Genomic DNA, 16,075 nt, shown 5'->3' on the forward strand with positions numbered 1-16,075 from the left:
TCTACCTCACTTTCACCTCGACCCACTTATCGTTCTCCTGTATTTCTGCGCACAGTCTTCCCTCATGTCGAGTAATAGGATGTCAAGTATTCTCTCTATCTACCTTATTTATCCTTTCCTTCACTAGACTCCTCATTTCTTCGTCGCGCCACTCACTGTTTTCATTTTCTTTCATTTCCTCTTTCCAAAAGGCCACAGCAATACATCCATACACTTTCCCTGCCATGGAAGAATTGATCAGCTAAATGCTCATTATCTTTCCTGTTCGGTTATACATCAGCTGCCACTTCACGCTCCAAGTTTTGCATTATTCCTCTACTTCCCGCTTACGCCCTCATCCAAAACAGGTCATCCTCTTCATTGCCTTTTCATCCATTTAGGAGAAGAGTATAACCAAAGGTGGGAGGGAATGGAGCAGAGCGGAACGTTTGGTTCTTAAAGAGAATCTTTCTCTTTGAAAGTCCAAGGGGCCTACAGACGTTCGTATTCGGAACTTACTTGATGCGAAAAAAGACACACTTGGCACGATTTAGCGAAACGTTTTTTCTTGTTTTTTTTAATGATTAATTCAGGGAATTCTCCTCCCACTTATATGGTCATTGAGTCATAACCTTCATTCCCATAAGAAGCAGCACTCGTTTTCGCCACGGTGAAGCCTCACATTTCTCTATCTTCTTCTTCATCGGACCTGGGCTAGAAAAGGCTTTGATTGTCCGTCCCATCAGTCATTTAAAAGAATTGAAGAGCGAGAAATTCGGAAACACTACAATAACGAAGATGATCTTTTATCCAACCGAACAGCAACACCTGAATGTTCCCAATAATGTTATAAAAAGCGACAGATACTAAAAAATAAAAAATAAATTCTTTCACCAAACGATAAAACGATAACAGAAATGAACTGAGACGTGCAATATCACAATAAAAGATTTAAGGAATAATATATATATATATATATATATATATATATATATATATATAAATATATATATATGTGTGTGTGTGTGTGTGTGTGTGTGTGTGTATGTATATGTATATATGACTTTTTATCACTTCACCGTGATTCATATAAATGCGTTAAGCTACAAATGTCCTTTGATATCTAATTCGCTCTACCTCGGAATTGATATATTTTCATATATGTTAACCGAAGGAGAAATTTTTAGTCGATAATAATTTCGTCCTCTCATGGATTCGAACCAGGAGGAAATAAGAGATGGGAGAAAAAGCAATTGGATGACGTCATTCCGATGCAAGATGCCAAGTGTGAAATATGGAATATAAAAGTAAATAACGAAAGGGAAAAACGATGATGAGCGAGGCAAAATACTTTGCTGGAGAGAATGTGAAAGGAGTAATGCGAACAGGTGAAAGGTGATGAAAGGAGATAATCAGAGCCTGGGATAAATGAATTGCTAAAGAGAGAGAGAGAGAGAGAGAGAGAGAGAGAGAGAGAGATCTTATAAACAATCGTCTGGCGTTTTTCTCTCTTCTTACTCTTTTACTCTTGCAATGTACCCTGAAACCGTCGACCAATTTGAGGAGAGAGAGAGAGAGAGAGAGAGAGACTTTTTATATGAACTTTCAACAGAAAATACCTAAATGTCTCAGAAACGGAAATAAGCAAACCCTCATTATCTTCACAAGGGAACAAATGCTGATGCAGAAGAAAATATGGCTTTAGAAATCAAAGAGAAAAACCCCTGGACATTAAAAACTCCATTTCCTAAAGAAAACCTTGAACAAGATCGTGTAGAGACAAAAGCAACGACGCAGGTGAGGGTGGCAGCAAAGTAGTTAGGATGGGCGTGGGTGGTGGTTTGTTTGTTTGTTTGTTTGTATGGTGTTTTTACGTTGCATGGATCCAGTGGTTATTCAGCAACGGGACCAACGGCTTTACGTGGCTTTCGAACCACGTCGAGAGTGAACTTCTATCACCAGAAATACACATCTCTCTCTCACTCCTTAATAGACTGCCCGGTGGGTGGTGGTTGATCAGAGATGCTATTTAAAAGTTCTTCGCCATCATAGAAATAAACAATAGCTAGAAATGCCTAATCCGTCAACTTTCTTTGCAATCTTGACTTTCTTCAGCTCTACTCACTAGATTTAGTATTATTATTATTATTATTTTTTCTCTCTCTATCACAGTCCTCCAATTCGACTGGGTGGTATTTATAGTGTGGGGTTCCGGGTTGCATCCTGCCTCCTTAGGAGTCCATCACTTTTCTTACTATGTGCGCCGTTTCTAGGATCACACTTTTCTACATGAGTCCTGGAGCTACTTCAGCCTCTAGTTTTTCTAGATTCCTTTTCAGGGATCTTGGGATCGTGCCTAGTGCTCCTATGATTATGGGTACGATTTCCACTGGCATATCCCATATCCTTCTTATTTCTATTTTCAGATCTTGATACTTATCCATTTTTTTTCCCTCTCTTTTTCTTCAACTCTGGTGCCCATGTATTGCGACATCAATGAGTGATACTTTCTTCTTGACTTTGTCAATCACCTCCCGTCCTGGCTGGTTTGCCGGTTCACCCTATTCTGTTCTGATACCATAGTCCCAGAGGATCTTTGCCTGATCATTTTCTATCACTCCCTCAGGTTGGTGCTCGTACCACTTATTACTGTAAGGTAGCTGATGTTTCTTGCACAGGCTCCAGTGGAGGGCTTTTGCCACTGAATCATGCCTCTTTTTGTACTGGTTCTGTGCAAGTGCCGGGCATTCGCTTGCTATGTGGTTTATGGTTTCATTTTTCGTATTGCACTTCCTACATATGGGAGAGATGTTATTTCCGTCTATCGTTCTTTGAACATATCTGGTTCTTAGGGCCTGATCTTGTGCCGCTGTTATCATTCCTTCAGTTCCCTTCTTTAGCTCTCCCCTCTGTAGCCATTGCCACGTGTCATCGCTGGCTAGTTCTTTAGTCTGTCTCATGTATTGTCCGTGCATTGGTTTGTTGTGCCAGTCCTCTGTTCTGTCTGTCATTCTCCTGTCTCTGTATATTTCTGGGTCTTCGTCTACTTTTATTAGTCCTTCTTCCCATGCACTCTTTAGCCACTCGTCTTCACTGGTTTTCAGATATTGCCCCAGTGCTCTGTTTTCGATGTTGACGCAGTCCTCTACTTAGTAGTCCTCTCCCTCCTTCCTTTCGTGTTATGTATAGTCTGTTCGTATTTGCTCTTGGGTGTAGTGCTTTGTGTATTGTCATATGTTTCCTGGTTTTCTGATCTATTATTATTATTATTATTATTATTATTATTATTATTATTATTCCAAAACATCTTAACCAGACTATTAGTAGAGTCATTACTGTAGACGATCACATAGCTTGTCCAGAAGGGAGAGTTTGGAACAAGCTGGACAGCCAATGCATCTTAAGAGAGCCTTTCAGAAACGTTTACAATGAGCCGACCAAGACACACTGTAAGCGCTAGAAAACTAAAGAGTTGACCCGGAGGCAAATTAAATCGGACAAATTTAATCACAACGGCTAGGAAGCAAATGCTGGAGACCGACTAATTTTACCTTCGTGGTAAAGTTATTTTATCATTAGGAGACGTTGGCCAGGAGCAAATTCAAGCATTTCATAGGGTTAGCCTGCAAGTGCTGGAGACCAAGAAATGAGTCTAGCTTCATGGCTAAGTTGCCAATTCATAGGTTATCTTATTTTTATGAAAATATAAGTGTTTTGTTGCTATGTCAAGAATTCTGCAACTTCGACTATAATTAGCCGCATACTAATATCTGAATTCCAATATATTTCAAATAGCAAATGATACCTATCTAATATTTCTCAGAACTGAAATACAACAATGGTAGGTAAATCAAGATTTACAACGAGAGAGAGAGAGAGAGAGAGAGAGAGAGAGAGAGAGAGAGAGAGAGAGAGAGAGAGAGAGGGTAGGAACCACACCACACTGGCAAACAATCGGAGGGGTGCCGGCCTGTCTAAATTTCCAATTCAAACAATCGGATCGTAAAAACACAGGCTGTGTACCAAATAAACCAGAGTTACTTCACAACAGAAGCAAGAGCATCCAAACAAGAGTTTAATTTTATTTCCGTTAACGTGATCCTATAGCTTTGCTTTCAAAAAATTAACTCTGCTATAAATAGTTAAGGCGGTTGAAATTTAGAATTCTTACTACTCCCTCCAAGGTTACTATTCCAAAGTTATTGTTAGAGAAAGCTTTGTGAAATGTCGAAATCAAAGTAATTGTTTCCAGTAATCCAAGGAAAGACACACTCAGTACTGGTCGTCAACCCTGTTTTGGGGAGAGCGATTTTCACTGCAATACATACTAAAACTGCTTCTCCGTATTCCATCGGCCTTTTCATAGTTTCGAAACTAGGATAGGTCCCTAACAATAAGTTAAAATTCGACAATATTGGAACATGTCAACATTAGCGACCCCATTATTTTTTCAGAATATCATACAAATTTCATTGATATATGTTTATAATACATACATATATTTTAGTATATTCATATATATACATATAATATATATATATATATATATATATATATATATATATATATATATTATAGTATATACTACATATATATATATGTATATAATGTGGTATAATATTGTCTTGAAAAATAGTGGTTTCGCTAATCTAGACATGATCCACTGCTGAATCAAAAGTCTCTTCATATCAGTCTACTGTCCAAGTGGGTAGTGTACGCAATTATCAGTTACCAGTGCTAAGGACATTTCATTATCAAATAAATATGTTCTACTATCGCTCCGCTTCCTACACACATTCAACACCTAGGCAAACACTAGGAGATATTCGAATTCATTGTAAAGCATTCGAATCATTGTAGCAAGAATGTAAGAGGTAATGTGACTATGAAGCCTAAAGTAGATTTATTGCTCTAGTAATAGTACTGATCACATTACAGAATATCCCAATTCTTTTCATTTAAAATCTAGCCTTGAAACCTGAAGAGGTTTTTAATCCACATCAATAATGTATGCTACCAACATCAGTCCCCAACCCATGGTATCTAATTAATTATCTAGGTTCCGAGTGCCAGTAATTGTAATAGATTTAAATTATATTTATGTTAAGCAATATTTCTAGTTAGATGTTTTACTAACGAAATGTCAGTTAAATGCATGCAATAGTCACCCTTTTCCGTTGAACGTTTTCCCCTAGACTCCACAAAATTATTATTCGAATCAAATCAAGAATTTAAAGGCTAACCTTATTAGCTGCTTCGAAACCTAAACCTTTCACTCATTGTTACTGCCCTTCATTATCCATTTCATTAATTGTTTTTCAGTTATAAAGGGTAACTTTTTATTGATTTTATCAGTGGCATTTCAAGTTAATCGTAATAACTCAAGTCAAATTTTGTTATATTTTAAGTTTTTCCTAAAAAGTTTTCTTAATTTTACCGTCCAACTTTATTAAAAGTATTTTCAAGTTAATTGCCAACCATTAAGTTGGTGAATCTTATTGTATATTTTAAATTACTTTCCTAAAACGTCGAGTTAATTTAATTATCGTATTTTATAAATTACTTCCCTAAAATGTAGGCCTAATTTTGTTGTAGTATTCCAAATTACTTACCAAGAATTAAAAACCGTTTTAATTTAATTTTTAATTACTTGCAATAATTAAGGTTGTATACTAATTATAACACTAAATTATTTCCATAAAAAGATGGCCTGATTTTATTATAGTACTTTAAATTACTTTATTAGAAAGTTGGCCGAATTTTATTATAGTACGTATATTAGAAAGTTGGCCGAATTTTATTATAGTACGTATTTTAAATTACTTGCCAAGAATTAATCTGGGTGACAAAAATTGATAGGTTTGCCATAACCAGCGTAAAAATTTTCAACATTTGCAGTAATATGTTATATGCTACAATCATAGTTCTTGGGAGTTAACAAAATGAGTCCTTGCAGTGGCAAACACCACCATTCACTCGACAGAAAAAGATTTATGACAATGGACATAACTTTGAAAGGATTCGGAATCCTTTATTTTTCAGAAAAATATTGTTAACGGCTGTACCTTGGTCTAGTCATGTAGTTCAACCGTAAGGTATGTTGAGATTAACAACAGTATACTGTTCAAATCTCAAACTGAAATTAGCAATGCCCAAATATTTTAAGAATTGAATTAAGGAGTTATTAGGCTTAAATGAGATCATACACAAACTCTTCAATAGGACTTTATATTCAGAGAAACTTACCAATGCTACAAAGAAAATCTACGTAAAACTGTAGGCCTGTAGAATAGGCAATTACGTAGTTATTGGCAAGCAGCCAGGGGAAGTTTTCATGTGACCTACAGCCTGCTTTCCGTAGTTTTTCCAGCTACCACCCAATTCTTGCCATAGTCCACGCTTGTCCTTTAGACTCATATTTCTAGTCTGTCAAATACAGCAGTGCCTGGTTCGCAAGTCCATCCTTCAGGCATTTGGGTTCCAGACGCTGGACACAGCAGCATATGTTCCTTAATCAAGCATACCTGGAACAGACAACAGGGCTAAATAATATTTCACTGGGACGAAAAAGAGTTATGACTAACACAACTGTATCTCGGTAAGTAATGCTAATTTATCTATACAAATTCAGCTATAGAATATTGAAAGTTCACCTAAACTCTTTACTCCTAGTTATTTACATGAGTAGCTTTTCCTTCTTCAGTTGCCCATTAATAAAATACGTACCGGTTATATATATGCAGAACTCTGGAGGAAACCGATTTTCAGAATATCCCTTTTAATGCGGCTTCCAGTACTGGAGAACGCCATTCCACAGGTAACCTGCCAATAGGGATAATATTTAGCATCATTGTTAGGAAGGTTGCGAATAAAATAATGTAATAAAGTCACGAGTTATTCTATAATGTTTTACTATATAATTTTTACTTTATAATGTTTACTTAAAGAATGTAATAAAGTCATGAGTTACAAGATAATGTTTACTTAAATTAATAGTACTTTAGTCTTAAACCGACAGCATTTTAAATAGCAAAACAATAAAAAAAAATTTGGTCTTCATGCTTGCACGATATGCATTCAAATCTAGTTGTTACAAATTACTTTCTTATTAATTACTTCAATCTTGTCATATTTAATTATAGTAAAAACACCAAAATCCCTAACATCTTAATAAAAAAAAACTAGATACCCTTTATCGCTCACCAAATATATAGTTGCTGATTTGTTTTTGGTTAGTAGGGAAGTTAGGTGGAAGCCCCCTCCTAGCGTACGGTAGACTAAGTCTATCGTACGTTAGAAGAGCCTCCCCCCTCAGGGGCGCCGCCCCTGAAGGGGAAGGAATAGCTTGCAGGTTAGCCTGAGGACACACTAAAACTGAAACGTAACTCACCTCAGCTATTAGTATAGTTACCAAATTCAAGGGGTTGTTTGCCAAAAGTTTATAGTCTTGTCCAGCCACTAGGGAAACTACCATTCCAGTGCTGCTTCAAGCGATAGAAGATAATCCACCATCAGCTGCTTTCCAGAGCATTTCGTTAAAGTATCATGAAAAGCAGACTATCCAATCACAAAAACGCACGAAAAGGAATAACAAATCACAAAAAGCTGTAGTTCTCACGTCACGAAATTGCGAAAAAAAAAAAAAAAAACGAAAAAAAAAAAAAGCCTACTCGAAAGCGTATCAGAAATAGCAAATTAAACGTTCACTTCACTTCTCTTCTGCAGCAGATTAACTAATACATTTATCACTCAAGCACAGTCGTCAACCTCAGAATGTCTTCAAGGACTCCAAACATCCTACTGAAAAACACTTCACACTCTGGTCTTCTTCTTCAAAACAATTATTTTGTATTTAAAAACTTATTTATTGTTCGTTTCGCTGAGAATTTGTCGAATAAGAAATTGATTAAAATTTGTATTCTAGAGCTTCCAATTTACATTTGTGTTCCAGAATTTACAATTTTCCTTTGTATCTTAGAATTTACATACATGGGATGTGTCTTACCTTCATATTATATATATATATATATATATATATATATATATATATATATATATATATATATATATATATATATTATATATATATATGCGGAACGATACAATAATGATTATGATCATCCGTTTGGGATGTTATGTACGTATGTATGTATGCATATACGAATACATACATACATACATACAGCACACACATGTGTATATGTATAACAGATTTTTCTTATGTAGAAATCCGTAAAAAATTATGAAACTGAATAAGATAAGTAGGTCAAAATTTTCTTAAACATTCGCTTTTCAAACAATAGTTGGCGTATGTGAGAGTAAAGGGAGAAAGATTGAATATTAGAAAGTGTATTGTAACATTATAAAAGAAAATAATGTAAATCCAAAATGCCGCATGAAAAAAAATAAAAAAATTCTGCGTTTAGAATGCTGAGAGAGAGAGAGAGATTCTAAACTCTTAGATAAATAGACCATAGATAATAAAAGTTTTTATAATTCTTACGTCCATAATTACATAACTTAGAAAAGCAATTGACCGACATTTTAAGGTGACCAACAAGGGTTTACAACAACGAAGGTCATAGACGCCTAATTAGAGAATATTAAATAACTGACAACCGAGATTCCGAAAACAGTGGGTCATTTCGGAATTCGTAGTCAGTATGACTGTTGGGTCATAATTAATAATTATTCTAATAATCACTTATTTTCGTTTACGAGGTCAGTAAGAATCATTCCCTCTTTTCATTTCTGGGAAGGACTCGAATGAAGCCTTTGTCCATAAACAAATGATAATATGAACGGAGGTACAATAAAAAAAAAAATGACGGAGGTCATAGCTAGGGGTCTTAGGGATACTGCAAGAACCTTAAGTAATTCCCTACAGTGCACTAAGAAAGAAAGGTGCATGTGGGCGCTATCCCCCTAAACAAGAGTGAGAGATAGAAATCATCAATGAATAAACTAGAGTGTATTTTAATAAATCTGCGCGGTAACTAGAAAGTTAATGGCCCCCCTCGTTTGGTAAATTCTTTATATGTAATTATTTACTAGTGATCAGTTAATACCAAGATAAAAACGCGTAACTAGGAACACCCACACAAGCTATATACGGGCAGAAAAATAGATTGCCTTAACTCCAAGAGATTTACAGACTGATTTATTTATACAGTCCATTGATTGCAGATTGTTATCAGATGTTAAAAAGTAATCCTGTTGGCTTAATCAATGTAGGTGAAAATAGTGCATTAATTTCTAAATATATATATATACACACACAAAGGGGGCCGTAGGTCACTGGAGCATTATTTTTACATAATCACCCCGACTATATATATATATATATATATATATATATATATATATATATATATATATATAATATATATAGATCACCTGAAGAAAAGTGACCCCAACACACGTTGGGTCGCTTTTCTTCAGGTAGAAAATGTTGGGTCACTTTTCTTAAGGTGAGGAATTAACAGGGGTTACAGTAAGGCCGTGGCCGGAACGGCGCTTCGCACCTTATCCGCATATTTAAAGATGCTTGGCAAGCCTCTGTATGTTTCTGGCAAGAGGTCAATGTTGCACTGCACACGCTAGCCACAGGGGTTACAGTAGGTTTGATTATTCTTGTACTGTAAATTGCAAGACAAATCGCTTTCAATTAAGTATTGATTGTTTGTCTGAATTTGTTTTTAACAAATGTTTAATAAAGTAGTTTTTAATGAATATATATCTATATTTTTTCTCCTCTTATGATATTATGAAGCTAAAGTGGGTCACCGTGAAGATTGGAGACACCAACAAGCATGGGGTCGTTTCTATCTTCTGGTGGGAAAATATTGAGGTCGCTTTTCTTCAGGAGGAAAATATTGGGGTCGATTTTCTTCAGAAGAGGTATTAGGGGTCGCTAATCTTCATGTGATCCTATATATATATATATATATATCTATATATATATATATATATATATATATATATATATATATATATATATATATATATATAATATATGCCGTAATCATTGTAGCATATTATACATATAATCACCCCGACTATATGTACACATATAACGATCAAGTTATGAGGTATTTTTTCGGGTACATAATTGATTAATGATACATCGCTTTGTGAATTAGTGCCTTATGTAATATATCTATCCATCAACAACAGTGTAAGAAACACGTACAATTATCTTAAACGGAAGAACTAGTCATTTAGTGAAAGAAAACCGCTTAGCAAGACTGGATGGGAAAAGAAAAACGGAAAATTTTGAATTCCGTACCTACGAGGAAGGTAACGCCAAGGCGGTTAGCGCAGCGTTCCCTCTTTGGTGTTCGTGGTCCTTGACAAGCTGTCCTGAAGGGTACGTAGACGATTGTAGCCGAAAGTGCTAACGTATTACGCATTTGTTGGGTACCTGGTGTTTCCTTGGGTATAAATTTTGCGGATCTTTCGCCGTACCGATTTGCTGCTGAATCTCCATTGTTTGAAGCTGTGCTGAAAGATTATGGCCTCTAATTGTCGTTTTGTTTAACAACGGTTTTGTTGTGAGATCAAGACTGCTCCGATATCTCTGGGCCTAGATTTGGTAAAGTATACAAAATGTCTAGGTAAAGTTGAAATCCAGTTTTTAGTGTTTCAAACCAGTCATCCTTACAGCTAATTCCTCCCCCACTTCAGGCGGGGTGCCCCTGGAGGGGGTAGGCTCCTTCTGACGTACGGTGGACTTTTGGTCTACCGTTTCGCAATCCTTTACCCAAACCAATCCAACCACCCTCCATTACGGCAAAACCAAAAACGAAGGTTAGTCAGTAAAGTCTGGTGAATTGATAATTGTTTATATAGTTAGTGTTTTAAGTTGTAAGGAAGATTGTTGGTTATCATGTTTAACTTTGAATATTAAAAATTCAGGAAGTAACATGGTAAATAAATGGGAAATTCATTTTATTCTAATTTTTTTCTCAATCTTTTTTCACACATTAAGCTAAAGTGTTATGGTTGTATTGTTTATAGCTGCTGAAAACTTACTATGAGATTTCAGGGCCTCTGTAACACGGTTTTTTTTGGACATTGCTACCTTATCAAAGCAATCTGATGTAGCTGAAAGTTGACAAATCTATATTTCAACAACCCACTCACACAAATTTTGTCAGCATTAATCAATAACCTAAACCCAGGATAGTTTAATTTTTATATAGTAGAAATTATCTAGCCGATGCCCATGGCCAATTGATTATGAGCCAAGAGTCGAAAAACATTCCATTACGTAAGCAAGGTAAACACACCCTTTTGACGAAATGTTGCCCCGCCCATCCCACCAGGAACAGAAATTCATTCAACTTGTTCCCATCCGGCTCTGAAACCCTAAGACTTTATGGAAATGGCGGAAAACTAAACATGAATGTGGTTGGGGTATCTGTGCTAGCGTAGTAATACGCACTGTAGCAGTAAGTTGCCGCAACAGTATAGCAGTAACTATACATGAATTCTAAACGTTTAGACCAACTTCTGGATCCTTGAGGAATTATTCAGCACTTGTTACAAGACTACCTCGAGGAAACTGAGTTTTTAATAAGCCAGAAAGTTAAATTTTCTAATCCAACCAATACCATAAACTAATTTGCGTCAAAGTAAAATCGGCAGTACTTTTGAAACTAGATTATCAGTTTTTTTTTGTTTTTTTCAGGTAATTGGCCTGGAATTACCATTCAATTAAGTTACTTTGGGGGGGACCACAAGGCAGTGAATTTCATATCTGGTGGAAATGAAAAGCGACTCATCGCTCCAAGAAATGGACTTCTACTTTTAACTAGCCCCCAGATTATGATTGGTGCTACCAGATAATGATTGGTTGATACAGTTTTATATAAGTTATTGGTTTGGAGTCCTGCGAGCCTGTTTATAATCTTGCTACCCACCCTTAAAAGTTTAACGAGTTTTGTAGTTCACTTAGGTGATAATTGCTTACTGTCTTGGGAGAACCTGCAGTTTGAGATAACTGGTGAAGTTACGTGGAAATTATAGCTAGGTAAACCACCTCCAAGTTTCTGTTTTTTAAATCCTAAGATTCGTTTTGTTTTTTTTTTTTTTTTTTTTTTTTTTTTTTTTTTTTGCAAAACCGCTAACTTGGTAGCCTTTTTGAGTAAAATAAAGTGTCTTTTGAACAATATTTGTCGGACTTTAAAGGCCCACGTTGCCAGATTTTTTTCTGGCAGGAAATGTGCTTTTAGCATTTTAATTTTATTCTTACTTAACTGACAAACAAAACAAAACTAAATATTTAGTACCAGAAAAATTTGAGTGTAGAATAATTTGGGCTATAAAACAAAGATAAATAGCCCATTCAAGGAAGGGGACTTGTCCAATATAAATAAAACTGGTTCTATTAGGGCTTGATGATCTCCTCTAATTTGGGCCTGGCAGTATACCGTTTTGATGTGAGCGTTCGGAAGCTGTGGAAATCTTTCTCGAGGACGTTGCGTAAGAAATACTGTATATTTAAGGGTTTTGTATAGTTTTCTTATAAGGAACTGGGGCATAGACAGTAAGTGTTGTCCCAACCCAGACTAAAGTAGTAACTAAACAATACTTGGAGCAAGGAGAATAATTAGGCGAATAGTCTCGCCTGCTTAATGGATGGTAGATTGAGTTTGACCCCAGTTTGAACCCTCAGTTTTGTGGCTGGTTCAGCACACTGGAAGTTACTTTACTAAAAAGCCTCCTCGTGAATTTTCTTTGGTAGATTTTTCTCTGATTAGTTGATTCTCTTTCTACATAGTCTGGAAGGCTCATTGCAGAACAGAGCTGGTTACATTAAGTTAACGTTTTTGGGTTTTATTACTGAGGGTTTTTGGTTTCTGTATTCAAAAATTGAATGATATCGGGCGGCTTTCGTGTGACCCTGGAAACGTAGTAATATCGGTGGAGCCCATTTACCAATGAAAACCATGGTTAAAGGAGGTAGGTTTCAGAGGTGGAATTACGGCGATCAGTAATTAGTAAACTGAATTGTAGAGTAATTTTTGGTTGACCTTGCTCTTCTACACGAGAGAGAAATCATTTATAATATGTAACACATGCATGGACATATTGGGTTCATTATCATTGCATAATTTCCTTACCACAAGAATGTTGCAATTAGTTCATGCCCCGAATGAGTTTGAAACTCGTTCGCTAAGATCAGAAACCTCGGGTGCTCCATACTTAATGGCCTTGCAGGTTAACCATTTCAAACCCGACCGACCTCCTGAATAATAATTCTGAATCTTGTCCAAAATCATTTTTCCTTTCGAATCCAAAGTTGATGACAGTTCCCCAGCGATTGACGCGTGATTAATTGGACTGTGATTTCTTGATTGAGGAATAAAAATCCCTATATGTACTGTAAAAAAGGGATTCATGTACCTTATTATATTTCATGGAAAATGTGGTTTCGGATCTTTGAAAATACTTTGCGGTATAGTTTTCAAGAGTAGACATTGGTAAATGGCTGGTTTTATCTACCGTTAAATTTGTGCGCTTAAGAGAATATCCCATGTCTCCTTTGTATATAAGTCGGTAGTTTGGGGAAACTTTCAACCAAACTTCTGGTTTTTTTTTGTTTGGTGGGGCAGGCTGCATCAAGTAATTATGAGGTGCAAAAACCTAATTGTAGCAAGCAACGCATACGACTGAAGACTAATTATAGTTTCAAGGTACTTTGGTGGCGGCGTTGGGGAAACGTAAATTTTATTATATCGAAAATTCTTATATTTTAAATGGAAATATATTTTAAAATATTATATTTTAAATCGGGAAACTTTATAATAAAATTAAATTTTAAGGCGTTTTATGACCATAGGCCCAGCAACAGCCAGAATAGCGTCAACAAAACCAATCAAATCCAAATGATACAAAAAACTATTTAATTGCTCTTTTCCAAAGAAACCTAGTCTGTTGGTAATCTTTGCTCGTACGCATGGCTTGGAAGGTAAATCGGTGGTTGCTTTCTTGAATTGCGCGAAAATAAAACACACTAGCTTAACCTGATTTGCTTTTCCCTGACGTCATAGCTCTGGAAGGAAAATGCCTCTGGACATTCTGCTCTTTCTCAAAATGATTCGTATTATTTCTAAGCGACATTGGTTTCTTGCTATTCATTTGTAGAGAATGTTTGCATATATTTTAAATATCTCTTTACAAACATTATGACTTCACCATACACTTTTATAGTTTAAAGCCTTTATTGCTTTTTCCTTCGTTTTTTTGGGGAAACACGTTTCTGCTGGCTGGTCGTTTAGAGTACTGCCTGGTTGTATATCTAAAATTGTCGTTGCAGTTTGAAATTGTTCGTTTCATACATTATGACTTCCACGTTAAAATATATTCTAAAAAACTTTCGCGTTTTTCCCTCTCCGTTGCTTTAAGGAATTCTGACTTGTAAATGCTCGCTTGCGAGTTTGCCATTATTTTCTTGATTGTCTTTGTAAGAAGTTATTGTCTTTTTACCAGATAAAATGCGTTTCGCAATACAATAAATTTTAAAAACTAGTTTATAAAGATTATGCATTTTCAACTTATCCCCCAGTAACAGTATAATAAATGTCGAATATACGTAGTTTTTGTTTATTGGATCTTATAAAAAATGCCAATTAACTTATTCTGTTTGTGTAGCTTACTTTTATCGACTTCAGGCCGCCCTGCCATCTTACGTCACGCCTCCCGAATGGTTTGTTGGCAACGTTATAGGGGTGGGACAATTGGTATTTCATAATAAGGGTATAATATCCTTCCACTTAACGCTTTATCTGGCATTATATTCAAACCTTCATTTCTAATGGGTCTTTTATTGTAAGAGTTTTTCTGATCTCCTCGCGTGTAAAATCAAACTAAGCCGAGTTTTTCTGTAAAAAAAACAAAAAATAAAATGAAACAAGAGTTGCCTACTACTTTAATTTGCCCCCAAACCCCCCACCCCCCACCCAAAAAAAAAACCTGGCATTTTCAAAGGTGAGCCCCAATATTTTTCCAAAAACGTAGCATAGATTTTTTCCCATTGCTTATCAAATGTGCCAAAGTGCCTAAGAATGTCGGAAAATAAACCGCAGAATATATAATTTGCATAGACCTCGCTACCGGGTTAATGAAAATCACCACCTGACCCTCCTCTATGCATACATTTTCAATATTCAATGGCCTCTGAGGATTTCCCTGCCTTCCAATTCCCTTCGGTTTCCTGACCAACGGCATTGAGCCCCCAGTAGGAGGGTGGTGCCCCTCAGTGCCCCACCTCACGCGGTGCACTGTAGGCATTACTTTTTTGGGTCTTTGCAGCGTCCCTTCGGCCCCCTAACTAAAAATAACCTTCTTTCATTCCATTTTACGGTACCTCCGGTTCTTTTCTCTTTTTTCAATCTTGACTTCCATCCTCATTTACTACGAGATTTTTTGTTTCTTTGCTCAACCTTTCAAACCTGTCAAGTTTCCCTTTCAGCGCTGAATGACCTCAAAGGTCCGCAGCAAATTGGCCTTTGGCTAAATCTATTATTCTATTCCGCAAGTAAATGAAGCTAGAGGTTTCCTTATCTCTCTAACGGCCAAGGGAGATTTTATTAGTATTATGCCTACTTTGAAATTTTTCTGTATCCCACGAACCATTTTAATTTGGAAGGTGCTTGATTTCAGCATAAGGGTTGGAGGAGTTCTTGCTTTTCTTTTTCTTGCAAAATATTCAGTCTTCATTCCCTCTCTGCTTGTCGTAGCCAGTAGGGAGTAATGTTGTCCAGGTGCACGTCACGCGGTTGAGCTGTATGGCATTACTTCAAGGCTCTTTGAGGCGTCCCTACGAACCCCTAGCCTACACAGCCCTAGTTCATTCCGTTTTAATGTAACTCCAGTCCAATTATTTCTCTTTTTCCCATCTTACTTTCCATCCTCTCCTAAACAGTTGCGTTCATCGTGCATCTACGTAGGTTTTCCTCCTGTTACACCTTTTAAAGTTTTCCCTCTTCAGTGCTTCTGAAAATGAAACACTCATACGTCCCAGCGCTTTTGGCCATGGAAGGATCCAGTTTTATCCTGTTAAACTTTAAGCTTCCACGACCCTCATTCT

At 36.3% G+C, this 16,075-nt stretch overlaps 1 long non-coding RNA gene across 1 annotated transcript; it reads right to left on the reverse strand.

Moving 5' to 3' along the window:
- Positions 1-6,362: 6,362 nt before the first annotated feature.
- Positions 6,363-7,617, reverse strand: LOC135207668 (uncharacterized). The gene is made up of 3 exons (XR_010313031.1): positions 7,370-7,617; positions 6,706-6,801; positions 6,363-6,503 (listed from the first exon to the last, which is right to left on the reverse strand). It is a non-coding gene; the product is annotated as an uncharacterized LOC135207668 (long non-coding RNA).
- Positions 7,618-16,075: the final 8,458 nt, after the last annotated feature.

The sequence above is a fragment of the Macrobrachium nipponense genome, chromosome 34, assembly GCF_015104395.2.
Source record: "Macrobrachium nipponense isolate FS-2020 chromosome 34, ASM1510439v2, whole genome shotgun sequence".
NCBI lineage: Eukaryota > Metazoa > Arthropoda > Malacostraca > Decapoda > Palaemonidae > Macrobrachium > Macrobrachium nipponense.